At 36.1% G+C, this 13,251-nt stretch overlaps 1 non-coding gene across 1 annotated transcript; it reads left to right on the forward strand.

The window, feature by feature from the left end:
* The first annotated feature begins 10,237 nt into the window (after positions 1-10,237).
* On the forward strand, positions 10,238-10,344 carry LOC132651878 (U6 spliceosomal RNA). The gene has a single exon (XR_009589429.1). It is a non-coding gene; the product is annotated as a U6 spliceosomal RNA (small nuclear RNA).
* Positions 10,345-13,251: the final 2,907 nt, after the last annotated feature.

Consider the following 13,251-nt stretch of genomic DNA (forward strand, 5'->3'; position numbering starts at 1 on the left):
AGGTGGCCATTTTCACAATGTTAATCCTACCAATCCATGAGCGAGGGAGATCTTTCCATCTTCTGATATCTTTTTCGATTTCTTTCTTCAGGGACTTGAAGTTTTTCTCACACAGGTCTTTCACTTGACTGGTTACAGTCACACCAAGGTACTTTATGTTATTATTGGCTATTGTGAAGGGTGTTGTTTCCCTAATTTCTTTCTCAGCTTTTTTGTGTTTGGTATACAGGAGGACTCCTGATTTTTTTGGAGTTTATTTTGTATCCTGCCACTTTGCTGAAGGTGTTTATCAGCTGAAGGAGTTCTCTGGTTGAATTTTTGGGGTCACTCATGTATACTATCATATCATCTGCAAATAGTGACACTTTGACCTCTTCCTTTCTGATTTGTATCCCCTTGATCTCCTTTAGTTGTCTTATTGCTCTGGCTAGGACTTCAAGTACTATGTTGAAGAGATATGGAGACAATGGGCAGCCTTGTCTTGTCCCTGATTTAAGTGGGATTTATTTAAGTTTCTCTGCATTGAGTTTGATGTTAGCTATAGGCTTGCTGTATATTGCCTTTACTATCTTTAGGTATGTGACTTGTATCCCTGATCTCTCCAAGACTTTAAATATGAATGGGTGTTGGACTTTGTCAAATGCTTTTTCGGCATCTAAAGAGATGATTATGTGGTTTTTCTCCTTCAGTTTGTTTATATGGTGGATTACATTGATGGATTTCCGTATGTTGAACCACCCTTGCATGCCTGGGATGAAGCCTACTTGATCATGGTGGATGATATCTTTGATAAGTTCTTGGATTTGATTTGCAAGTATTTTATTGAGTATTTTTTGTCAATATTCATAAGAGAGATAAGTATGACGTTCTCTTTTTTGTTGGATCTTTGTGTGTTTTAGGTATTAAGATGACTGTGGCTTCATAGAAGGAGTTTGGTAGTCTTCCTTCTGTTTCTATTTTGTGGAATACTTTGAGGAGAAATGGAGTTATAACTTCTTTGAAGGTCTGGTAGAATTCTGTGCTTAAGCCATCTGGTCCATGGCTTTTTTTGGAGGGGAGACTGTTAATGACTGCTTCAATTTCCTTGGGAGATATAGGGTTATTCAGCCTTTCTACCTGATCTTGACTTAGTTTTGGTAGATGGAATCTGTCAAGAAAATTATCCATTTCATTTAGATTTCCAAATTGTGTGGCATATAGGCTTTTGTAGTATGACCTAATAATTGTTTGGTTTTCCTCAGTGTCTGTGGTTATGTCCCCATTTTCATTTCTGATTTTGCTGATCTGGATAGTTTCTCTCTGCTTTTTAGTTAGTTTGGCAAAAGTTTTGTCTATCTTGTTGATTTTCTCAAAGAACCAGCTTTTTGTCTCATTGATTCTTTGGATAGTTTTATTTGTTTCTAGTTGATTGATTTCAGCCCTTAGTTTAATTATTTCCAGCTGTCTGCTCCTCTTGGGTGTATCTGCTTCTTTTTTCTCTAGGGTTTTCAGTTGGGCCATTAAGTTGTTTGTATGTGATGTTATGAATTTCTTCTTGCAGGCACTTAGTGCTATAAATTTTCCTCTGAGCACTGCTTTCAATGTGTCCCATAAATTTGGGTATGTTGTGCCTTCCTTTTCATTGAATTCTAGGAAGTCTTTAATTTCTTTCTTTATTTCTTCCTTAACCCAGCTGTCATTGAGTAGTAAGTTGTTCAGTTTACATGTGCGTGTTGGCTTTTTGTTGTTTCTGTATTTGTTGATGTCTAGCTTTTGTCCATGGTGGTCAGATAGTATACAAGGGATTATTTCAATCCTTTTGTTTCTGTTGAGGCTTGCCTTGTGACCCACTATATGGTCTATTTTGGAAAAGGTCCCATGCGGTGCTGAATAGAAGGTGTATTCTTTTGAGTTTGGGTGGAACAATCTGTAGACGTCTATTAGGTCCATTTGATTTAGAGATTTTGTTAGTGCTTTTATTTCCTTATTTGGTGTCTGTCTAGTTGATCTTTCTCTTGGTGAGAGTGGAGTGTTGAAGTCTCCCACTATTAAGGTATTAGGATCAATGTATGATTTAAGCTTTAATAATGTTTCATTTACGAATGTCGGTGCTCTTGTATATGGGGCATAGATATTCAAGATTGTGATGTCCTCTTGGGGATTTTTCCTTTGATGAGAATATAGTGGCCCTCCTTATCTTTTTTGATTAACTTGGGTTGAAAGTCTATTTTATTAGATATTAAGATGGCTACTCCAGCTTGTTTTCTGGAACCATTTGCTTGAAAAACATTTTCCAGTTCTTTACTCTGAGGTAGTGTTTATCTTTGTTGCATAAGTATGTTTCTTGGATGCAATAGAATGTTGGATCCTGTTTCTGTAACCATTCTGTTAGCCTGTGTCTTTTTATTGGTGAATTGTGTCCATTGATATTGATAGATAATAGTGACCAATGCATGTTAGTTCCTTTTGTAATAGAGTCGGTGTTCTAACCCTGTTTCCTTGCTTGTTTTCGTTTCATTTTTGTTGGGATTTTATCTGTATGCCCTGTTTTCTTGGGTGAATTTGTTTTCATTGGATTGAAGTTTTCCTTCTAGTATCTTCTGTAGGGTTGGTTTGCTGTGTAGATATTGTGTAAATTTAGTTTTGTCATGGAATATTTTGTTTTCTCCATCTATGTTGATTGAAAGCTTTGCAGGGTATAGTAGTCTGGGGTGACATTTGTGATCTCTTAGAATCTCCATGAAAAGAGAAAAAAATAGGGCCTCTGGCTTTCATAGTTTCTGATGAGAAGTCCAGTGTGATTCTGATAGGTCTACCTTCATATTTTACTTGGCCTTGTTCCCTTGCTGCTTTTAATATCTTTTCTTTGTTCTGTAGATTTAGTGTTTTGACTATGATGTGATGTGATGTGTGTCTTTTCTGGTCTAGTCTATTTGGAGTTCTGTAGGCCGCTTGTATATTTATGGACATCTCTTTCTTTAAGTTGGAAAAATTTTCTTCTATGATTTTCTTGAAAATATTTTCTAGACCTTGGAGCCTGGAGTCTTCTTTTTCATGAATTCCTATTATTCTTAGATTTTTTCTTTTCATAGCATCCTTGATTTCTTGGATATTTTGTCATCGGAACTTTTCTGATTTTACTTTTTCTTTGAGAGAAGTATCCATTTCTGCAAGTGTGTCTTCAGCTCCAGAGATTCTTTCTTCCATCTCATATATTCTGTTGGTGATGCTTACTTTTGTGGTTCCTGATGTTTTCTACAAGTTCTCCAGATCAAGGCTTTTCTCATTTTGTGTTTTCTTTATTGATTCTAATTCTGTTTTCATGCCTTGCAACATTTCTTTCATGTGTTTGAATTTGGATTCCTTTCTCTTTATGATCACCTCTATTTCTTTGTTGGAATATACCGAGTTACAAGGTGGTCTCTTACTGTTGGGTTGGATCTGAAATTTCCTAGGTTGTGTCTTTGAAATGAGCAGTTACTCACTTCCTCACTAAATGTTCCTTCACATCCTTATTGATATAATATCTCATTTATTTACGTGTGATTCCCCAATGAGGAAATGTCTGGGAAGTTAGATAACATAATTCCTATTGCAGTTATATTGTGGCAGGGTGTGCTTTGAGGTTGACAGGCCAATGAAAATTACCAGACCGAATAAAGTCTGTCACTTTATATCTTTTTTTCTTTAGGTCTTGGTCTCTCTATTTATAAATATGTCTTTATAGCTCTTTCTCTCTCTGTCTCTCTCAGTCTCCCTCTCTTTGCCTGCTGCTTTTGGTTCAGTATGAAAAGCTCTTGGAAGAAACATGTAACAAATCAACTGAACTAATAGTCTTGGAGTCAGGAACTGTCATCTCTGGGTGTGCTTTCACCTGCCCAGATTGAGGCATGTGGGGATGCTCAGCTTTTCACTCAAGCAGGCTATCCACTTGGCCCTTTTAATAACTGGTTCTGGAAACTCTTACTCGATTTCACCTGTTTCATAACATCATTCTTCCTCTCATTCAATCACCACCTAATCATTGTGATATCATAATAGCATTGGGATGTCATGATGAATTTTCATGTCCTGATGCCATTGTGATGTTATAATAACATTGTGATGTCATCATAGCATTGGATGTCCTAATATCATTATGAAGTCTTACTGTTGTTTAATCATAATAGATTTTTATTTCAAAATTCCATTGTGAGGTTAAAACACAATCATGTCTAAATACCATTGTGAAGTTATAATAGCATTGTGATGTCATAATAACATTGTTTAATCATAATACCATTGGGATGTCATAATATTGTAATATCATAATAGCATTGTGATGTTATAATAGCCTTTTGAGGTACAAATAGCATTGTGACTTCAAAATTCTACTGTGATTAGAAACCACAATCATGTTGAAATACCATTGTGATGTCACATTAGCCTTGTGATGTTATAATACCATTGGTCTGTCATAATATTATTGTTATATCATGACACGACACCATTGTGATGTCATAATAATGTTGTGATATCATAATACAATTGTGATGTCATAATAGAATTGAGATGTCATAATACCATGGTGATATCATAAGAGCACTGAGATGTCATGACACAATTGTGATAACATAACCATTGAGATGTCATAATAAAGTTGCAATGCCCTTTTACAAATGTGATATCATAATATAATTGTGATTTCATAATACCATTGTGAAGTCAAAATACCATAGTGATATCAAAATAGCAATTTAATGTCATAATGCCATTGTGATGTCATAATAGCATTGTGTTGTCATCATAGCACTGTGATGTTGTAATATCATTGTGATCTTAAAATTCCATTGTGATGTCATACCACAATTATGTTGGAATAGTATAATATGTCATAATATCATTGTGATGTTATAAAAGCATTGGAATTGCATGAGAACATTGTGATGTCATAATAGCATTGTGATGTTCTACTACCATTGTGAAGTCATAATAGCATTGTCATGTCATAGTACTACTGTGATATCATAAAACTGTTGTAAAATCATAATACCATTAGATGTCATACCATTGTGCTGTCATAATAGCATTGTGATGCCACAATGGAATTGTTATGTTATTTTATTACTTTGAGGTTCTTATTCCATTGTAATATCATACTATGATTATAATATCAAAATACCATTGTGATATCATAATAGTATTTTGAGGTCATAATGAAATTATAATGTCAAAATTCCATTGTTATGTCATAAAACAATCATGTCATAATAGAATTGTTATGTTATAATAGCATTGTGATGTCAAAATTCCATAGTGATATCATATGAGGATCATATGATTGTAATATCATAATAGCATTGTGCTGTCATAATAGCTTTGTGATGTCAAAATTCTTTTGTGATGTCATATAACAATCATTATGATGTCATAATAACATTATGATGTCATAATAGCATTGGGATGTCATGACACTATTGTGATGTCACCAAAGCATTTTTATATCAAAATTCCATTGTGATGACATAATAGCATTTTAAAACCATTATACCATTGTGATGTCAGCATAGCATGGCGTTAGGGTTATGGTTAGGTTTAGGGAATTAGCATTAGTGTTAGACATCTTCTACTTGGGTTTTGATGTTTATTTTGGCTATCTTTTGTGTGTGTCCTTTTTTGATATGGGATGGACAGTTTTGCCTTTTAAACATATAAAGTATTATTTTTGAGTTTTTAGTACCTAACTAGGATAGTGTGTACTTTGCCAGCTACAAGACTCCTGTGTCTATTTTGCCTTAGGCTTGACCAATATCTTTGCCCTGTGAAAATATGTCATGTTGAAAGGATCAGTCATCTTCCAGAGCAGTGAGACATATTAATTTAGTCAGCATTTAAAAGTTTTTTGACATGGCACGTGTTCAGCTTGCATGTTTGTCTCCCAGCCTAATTTTAGGTTCTTACATTGACCAACAGAACATATCTGTTGAACCATAATGGCCTTTGGCAGGAGTTTCTTCTGTGGAAGGCCCATTTTTTGAGATTGTGTGGACTTTTTAGAGCATTGTAACATTATCTCTCCTCTTATAAAACTAAAATTGATATGAATTCAATCTTTAAAACAGTAAGGACATAACATCTATCATTATGAGAAAAGAACTGACATGGTAACCTTGAGGAATTTTTTTTTTTTCATTTTGAATCTTTTACATCTGTGACAATGTCACGTAGGAAATGGAAATTAATGTTTATTTAACTGGACAGCTTTCTAAGTAGAGAAGCTTCAACGTGATGGGGGATTAAGGGGAATGTACCCAATGACAATGGTTCCTACTGTGGTCTTGGATTTGAAATTTCCTAGGTTGTTACTTTGAACTGAGCATTTAGTGGCATATTCACTAAATGTACCTTCATATTCTTATGGATAAAATAGGCAAACAGGGTATAGGGTTCCCTGGGGTGTTGAATCTTTAAGAGCAGCTAAAAGAGAAGGGAACCAGACAATTCCTGGGATTGGTTTGGCTGAAACACAGAAAGAACTGTGAATGTAAAAAAAGTACTGAGGGGCAATAAACTCTTTGAAAGCTAGTAATGTTGCACACTAGAGTTGCCAACTCTCTATGAGCATGGTTGCCTTGTCTACCAGGCTAGATTGGCATTTGTGTCCTACTCAGTGGTCAATGAACAATCCTTCTGGTTCTGGGGTTTACATTTAAAACCGGGACTTGAGGACAGAGATATGGGTCTGTGTTATATGCCTAGCACACCAAGCAGATATGTTTCCTGATGTGGTCCCCAGACCAACTCTCTAAATATAGTATTAGTGTCATGTGTCTTTTTAAGAGGAGCAACCTAGGCTCCTGAGGTCTGAGGTAGCTGGGTAAACACTAGTTCATGGCTAGGATACACTGCTACAAAATTAATTTCTGGAAAGCAAGCCTTACAAAATCAAATTCTTTGCTCCTTCAGTGGAATCATTTCTCCATGTTAAAAGTCATTGTAAAAGTTGTGAACTTATTATTTTAATTACTTATGAGGGAATTTCGTTTAATATACATTACACTATTTTTCCATTGCTCCCTGATTCAAATTCTTACCCTTGTGTCACAATTTTTTTTCTTTAAAATATATCAGTTGAAGTATGTGTGGTCCATATACTCATTGGAACATGTTCAGAATCTCAGTGCAAAGTCCCTTAAAGAAAACTGAGATCATCCTTGCCGCACCCTTCAACCACCCCCAAGAAGAAGCCATCTGTCCTGAAGATATCTATACTTCTTCACCTTGATCAAAGTTTTTCTCATTTATTCATTATGATTTGTTCACTTTGTATCCTCTCTGCTGCCCCCTCCTTCTTCTCTTTCCAGTCCCACTCAACCTCCTTCTTATAGCTCTATGACATTTTTCTAGTTCCCTAATAAGAAGGCCCTCCTCCACCTTCTGTCTGACCCTAGCTCATCAGGTTTCATCTAGGCTGGAAGAATCATTTTCCTTTGTAGCCTGATTGCCAGGGAATTGTTCCCCTTGTGTCCTCAATTCCCTTTACTTGTTACACAATTCCTGCCAAATCTCCTGCAGGCTTCTCAGAACTCTGAGGGAAGGGAGAATTTCATAGGGAAATCCTATTCAGTACTAGGTGTTTTAAGGTTTCTCTCTGCATAATATTTGACTGTGGGTCTCTGTATGGAATCCTATTTGATGCAGAAGGAAGCATCTCTATGGACAGAACATGGCACTGAATTAATCAGTTGAGGGCAGAGAGCAACATACTTTAATAACAACAGCCTGGGTTGCTTGAAAATTTCTGTAGGATGCCCTGGCCCAAAAACTCAAGTAACTGCCACCCAGTTCTCCTAGTGGAAGACTGTTATGGTCACAAAAGATGGCCTTTTATAACTTTAGCCCCACTATTATGAGACCTCCTAATAAGTGAATACATACCATATTTGTCTTTCTGCATGTTAGGTACTACACCCAGGATGATTTCCATCCATTTGCCTGAAAATATCTTGTCATTTTCTTAGCTGACTAATACTCTGTCATAGAAATGTTCCACATTTCTTCCAAAAGAGATGGTCAGTCCTGTTCTTCAGTCCTTAGAATTTGCAGGGACTTTAATCATTGTATTGAATGACAAACTATCAGGATAAATATGTTCTTTTAGCCTAGAAGTCCCTCCATCTTCTTCCACTTACTGTTGATTTGAATTGCGATATTCCCTTGAAGCTCGTTTACTTACATTTCAAGTCCGCACTGAGGAAATATCTGGGAAGTGTTAGGATTTGTATGGCCTGGTTAGATAATATAATTCCTTTTGTTTCACTAATTTCTTTCTCAGCCCTTTTGTCTTATGTCTACATGAAGGCTCCTGATTTTTTTGAATTAATATTGTATCCAGCCAGTTTTCCAAAGGTTCTTATCAGCTGTACAACTATGCTGGTAGAAATTTGGGTCACTCTGGTACACTGTCATATCATCTACAAATATTGATACTTTGATTTCTTCCTTTCTGATTCCTATTCCCTTGATCTCCTTCAATTATCTTATTTTCTAGCCAGGGCTTCCACAACTATGTTGAAGAGATAGGGAAAGAGTGGGCAGCCTTGCCATGTTCCTGATTTCAGTAGGATTGCTTTAAGTTTCTCTCAAAATCTCAAAAGATAACACATGCTGATGAGATGGTGGATAAAGGGGAATCCTCCTTCCTTACTGGTGGGAATATAAACTTGTACAACCGCTCTGGAAATCAATCTGGTGCTTTCTCAGACAAGTAGGAATAATGCTTCCTCAAAAACAAATTATATCACTCCTAGGCATATATCCAAAAGAGGCTTAAGTACACAATAAGGACATGTGCCCAACCACATTTGTAGCAGTTTTATTTTTAATGGCCAAAACCTGGGAACAACCCATATGCTCCCCCAACTGAATAATGGTTACAGAAATTGTGATATATATACACAATGGAATATTAATCGGCAATAACAAAAATAAAAAAAGGAAATCATGAAATTTGCAGGTCAATGGTGGGAACTGGAAAGGATGAATGTTTATCCTGAATGAGCTATCCCAGAAGCAGAAAGACACATCAAGTATATGCTCACTATAATATAGGATAAACCTACTAAAATCTGTACACCTAAAGAAACTAGTTAAGAGGGAGAACTCTTGCTAAATTACAAAGAGGATGGATATAGGAAGAAGAAGAAGAAAATAGGGAACAAGTTAGTAGCCTGCCACAGAGGGCCTCTGAAAGACTCTGCCCTGTAGACTACCAAAGCAGATGCTGAGACTATGGCCAATTGCTGGGCAGAGTGCATGGAATCTAATGAAAGAAGTGGGAAATAGTAAGATCTGGAGAGGACAGGAGCTCCACAAGTAGAGCAAGAGATCCAAAAACTCTGAGCACAGGGGTCTTTCTTGAGACTCATACTCCAACCAAGTACCATGCATGGAGATAACCTAGAACCGCTGCACATGTAGCCCATGGCAGTTCAGTGTCCATGTGGGTTCCACAGTAATGGAACAGGGACCACCTATGACATGAACTGATTAGCCTGCTCTTTGATCACCTCACCCTGATTGGGGAGCAGCCTTACCAGGCAACAGTGAAAGAGAATACAGCCACCCCTGATGATATCTGAAAGAGTAGGATCAAAAGGAAGAAGATGAAGACCTCCACTATCAGTGGACTTGGGTAGGAGCATGCATGGAGAAGGGGGAGGGAAGGTAAGATTGTGAGGGGATAGTGTTTTATGGGGGAATACAAAATGGATACAGTGTAATTAATAAAAACTAAAATAAAAAACTATTGAAAAATGTATTTCCTTTTGGATTTATATTATAGGAGGGTGTGCTTTGAGGTTGATATGCCAATGAAAGTGAACAGACTTAATGGAGTCTCTGTCACTTTACATCTTTGTTTCTGTTGGTCTCAGTCTCTGTTTCTGAATTTGTCTCTCTAGCTCTCTCTTTGACTCTTTCAGTCTCCCTCTTTCTGCCTCCAGATTGTGGTTCAGTATGAAAAGTTCTCAGTTTGTGTGAAGGACTACAACAACATTACTGCTTGCTGATATGACATCATGTATGGTCTCCTAAAAATATAAGCAACGTCCCAATTAAATAATTTTTGTTTAAATATTTGCCTTGATCAGGGAGTATTTTCACAGAAAATTATTCACTGACTGCGCATTTAACAAATAATAATAGAATTTGTCATAATGTGAAACTCACAAGTGAAGGACACGTGACTTTATTAAGGACCATTTGAAAGAATTATGTGATGCTCGCTTTGGCAGCACATATACTAAATTTGGAATGATGCTGAGAAGATTATCATGGCCCTTGCACAAGGATGACATGCAAATTCCTGTAGCATTCCAAATTTTTTTATAGAAATTAAAGAAAACACAAATATTGGAAATTGTGGAGAGAAAGAACTTAGGGAAGAAGACAGGAACTACAGAGGTAAGCATCACCAATAGACTATATGAGATGGAAACAAGAAATTCAGTTGTGGAAGATACAATGGAAGAAAACAGTATATTTGTCAAAGAAAATGTTAAATCTAAAAAATTCTTGCAACAGACCATCCAAGAAATTCAAGACAAAATAAAAAGACAAAACATAAGAAAAATTAGAATAGAGGAAAATTATAGGTGATTCTCTCCTCCAAGGCCCAGAAAGTATTTAAAAAATGAAGATAATTTCCCCAACTTGAAGGAGAGGCCAATAAGAATAGAAAAGATCTACAGAACACCCAAAAAATTAGTCCAGAAAAGAAAATCTTCCCATCACATAATAATCAAAACAGCAAGTATACAGAAAAAAAGAAAAAATAATACTAAAAGTTGTAAGGGAAAAAGGCCAAGTAACATCTAATGGAAAACCCACCAGAATCACACCTGACTTCTCAGCAGAGATGAATATCATGCAGGCCCTAAGAGAACATAGACATCAGCCAGGCTACTATACCCAGCAAAACTCTCAGTCCTCATGTCAGAGAAGACAAGATATTCAAGGACAAAAACAAATTTCAACAATACCTACACACAAATCCAATATTACAGAAGACACTAGTAGGAAAAATTCAACCCAAGAAAACTAGCTAATTTCAAGAAAACACAGGAAAGAATTAACTTCACTACAGTAAAACAAAAGCAACCAAGCACAAAACCTTAATACCACAGTTAACATCAAACTCAAAGGACCTAACATGCACTGGTCATTGATCTCTCTCAATATCAGTGAACTCAATTCTCCAATTAAAAAATACAGACTAACAAAATGGATACTTAAACAAGATCCAGCAGTCTGTTGCATGCAAGAAACACACCTAAGTCAAAAAATAGATATTACCTGAGGGTAAAGTCATGGAAGACTGCTTTCCCATGAAATGGACCCAAGAGACAAGTAGGAATAGCCATTCTAATATCTGATAAAATAGTCTTTTAACCAAATTTAATAAAAAGAGATGTGCAAGGACACTTCATACTCAGCAAGAGAAAATTCCACCAGGAAGATATCACAATCCTGAACATCTATGACCCAAATAAAAGGGCACCCACATATGTAAAACAAACATTGATAAAACTTAAACAGCACATAGATACACACACATTAATAGTGGGAGACTTCAACACCCCACTCTCAACAAAGAACAGGTCAACAAAACAGAAATTAAACAAAGAAACAATGTCTCTGACAGAGGTCATGAATCAAATGGACCTAGCAGATATTTACAGAACCTTACACACAAACACAAAAGAATTTAACTTCCTATCAGCACCTCATGGAACCATCTCCAAAATAGACCATATGTTTGGCCACAAAGCAAGCCTCAGCAAATACAAGAAGACTGAAATATTCCCTTGATCTTCTCTGATCACCATGGAATAAAGCTTCACATCAACAGAAATAGCAAAAAGCCTAACACATGGAAACTGAACAATTTGCTACTAAATGACACCTGGGTCAGGGAAGATATAAAGAAAGAAATTAAAGTCTTCTTAGAATTCAATGAAAATGGAGGCACAACATACCCAAACTTATGGATACAATGAAAGCAGTACTAAGTGGAAAGTTCATAGCCCAAGTGCCTTCAAAAAGAAATTCAAGACACCTCATTCTAGAAAATTAATGGCTCACCAAAATACCCGGGCGGGGGGAGGGAAGCAGACACACCAAAAAAAGAGTAGACAGCTGGAAATTACAAAACTCAGGGATGAAATCAATCTGTTAGAGAAAAATAAAACGATTCAAAGAATCAATAAAACCAAGAGCTGATTCTTTGAAAAGAATGAAGAAGATAGACAAACCCTTAGCCAAACTAAGTAAAAGGCAGAGACACCATCCAAATCAACAAAATCAGAAATGAAAAGGGGAACAAAACTACAGACACTGAGGAAATCCAAAAAATCATTAGGGCTTCCTCCGAAAGTCTATATGCCACAAAATTTGAAAATCTAAATGCAATGGGCAATTTCCTTGATTGTTCCACTTACCAAAGCCGAATAAAGACCAGGTAAATCGATTAAATATTCCTATATCCCCTAAGGAAATAGATGTGGTCATTGAAAAACTTCCATTGAAAAAAAAGCCCAGGACCATATGGTTTCAAACCAGAATGCTACCAGATTTTCAAAGAAGAGCTAAGTCCCATTCTCTTCAAACAATTCCACAAAATAGAAACAGAAGGAACACTACCAAATTCAGTCTAGGAAGCCACAGTCACCTTGGTACCTAAACCTCAAAAAGACCCAAAAAAGAAAGAGATCCAAAAATATTCAACAAAATACTTCCAAACCAAATACAAGAACACATGAAAGTTATCATCCCCTGTGACCAAGTAGGCTTCTTCCCAGGTATGCAGGAGTGGTTCAATTTATGGAAATCCATCAATGTGATCTACCATATTAACAAACTGAAATAGAAACACAATAATAATCTCCTTTGATGCTGAAAAAGCATTTAAGAAAATCCAACATCCATTCATGTTTAAAGTATTGGAGAGATGAGTGATACAATGTATATATCTAAATATAATAAAGGTAATATATAGCCAGCCTATTGCCAACATCAAACTCATGAGAGAAACTGAAAGTGATCCCACTGAATTCAGGAACAATGCAAGGCTGCCCACTGTCTCCATATCTCTTCAACAAAGTTCTGTAATTCGTTGTTATAGCAAAATAATAATAATAATAATAATAATAATAATAATAATAATAATAGAAGAGATGAAGAGGATACAAATCGGAAAGGAAAAATCAAAGTATAGCTATTTGCAGATGAGAT

This window comes from Meriones unguiculatus (assembly GCF_030254825.1).
Source record: "Meriones unguiculatus strain TT.TT164.6M chromosome Y unlocalized genomic scaffold, Bangor_MerUng_6.1 ChrY_unordered_Scaffold_32, whole genome shotgun sequence".
Classification (NCBI taxonomy): domain Eukaryota; kingdom Metazoa; phylum Chordata; class Mammalia; order Rodentia; family Muridae; genus Meriones; species Meriones unguiculatus.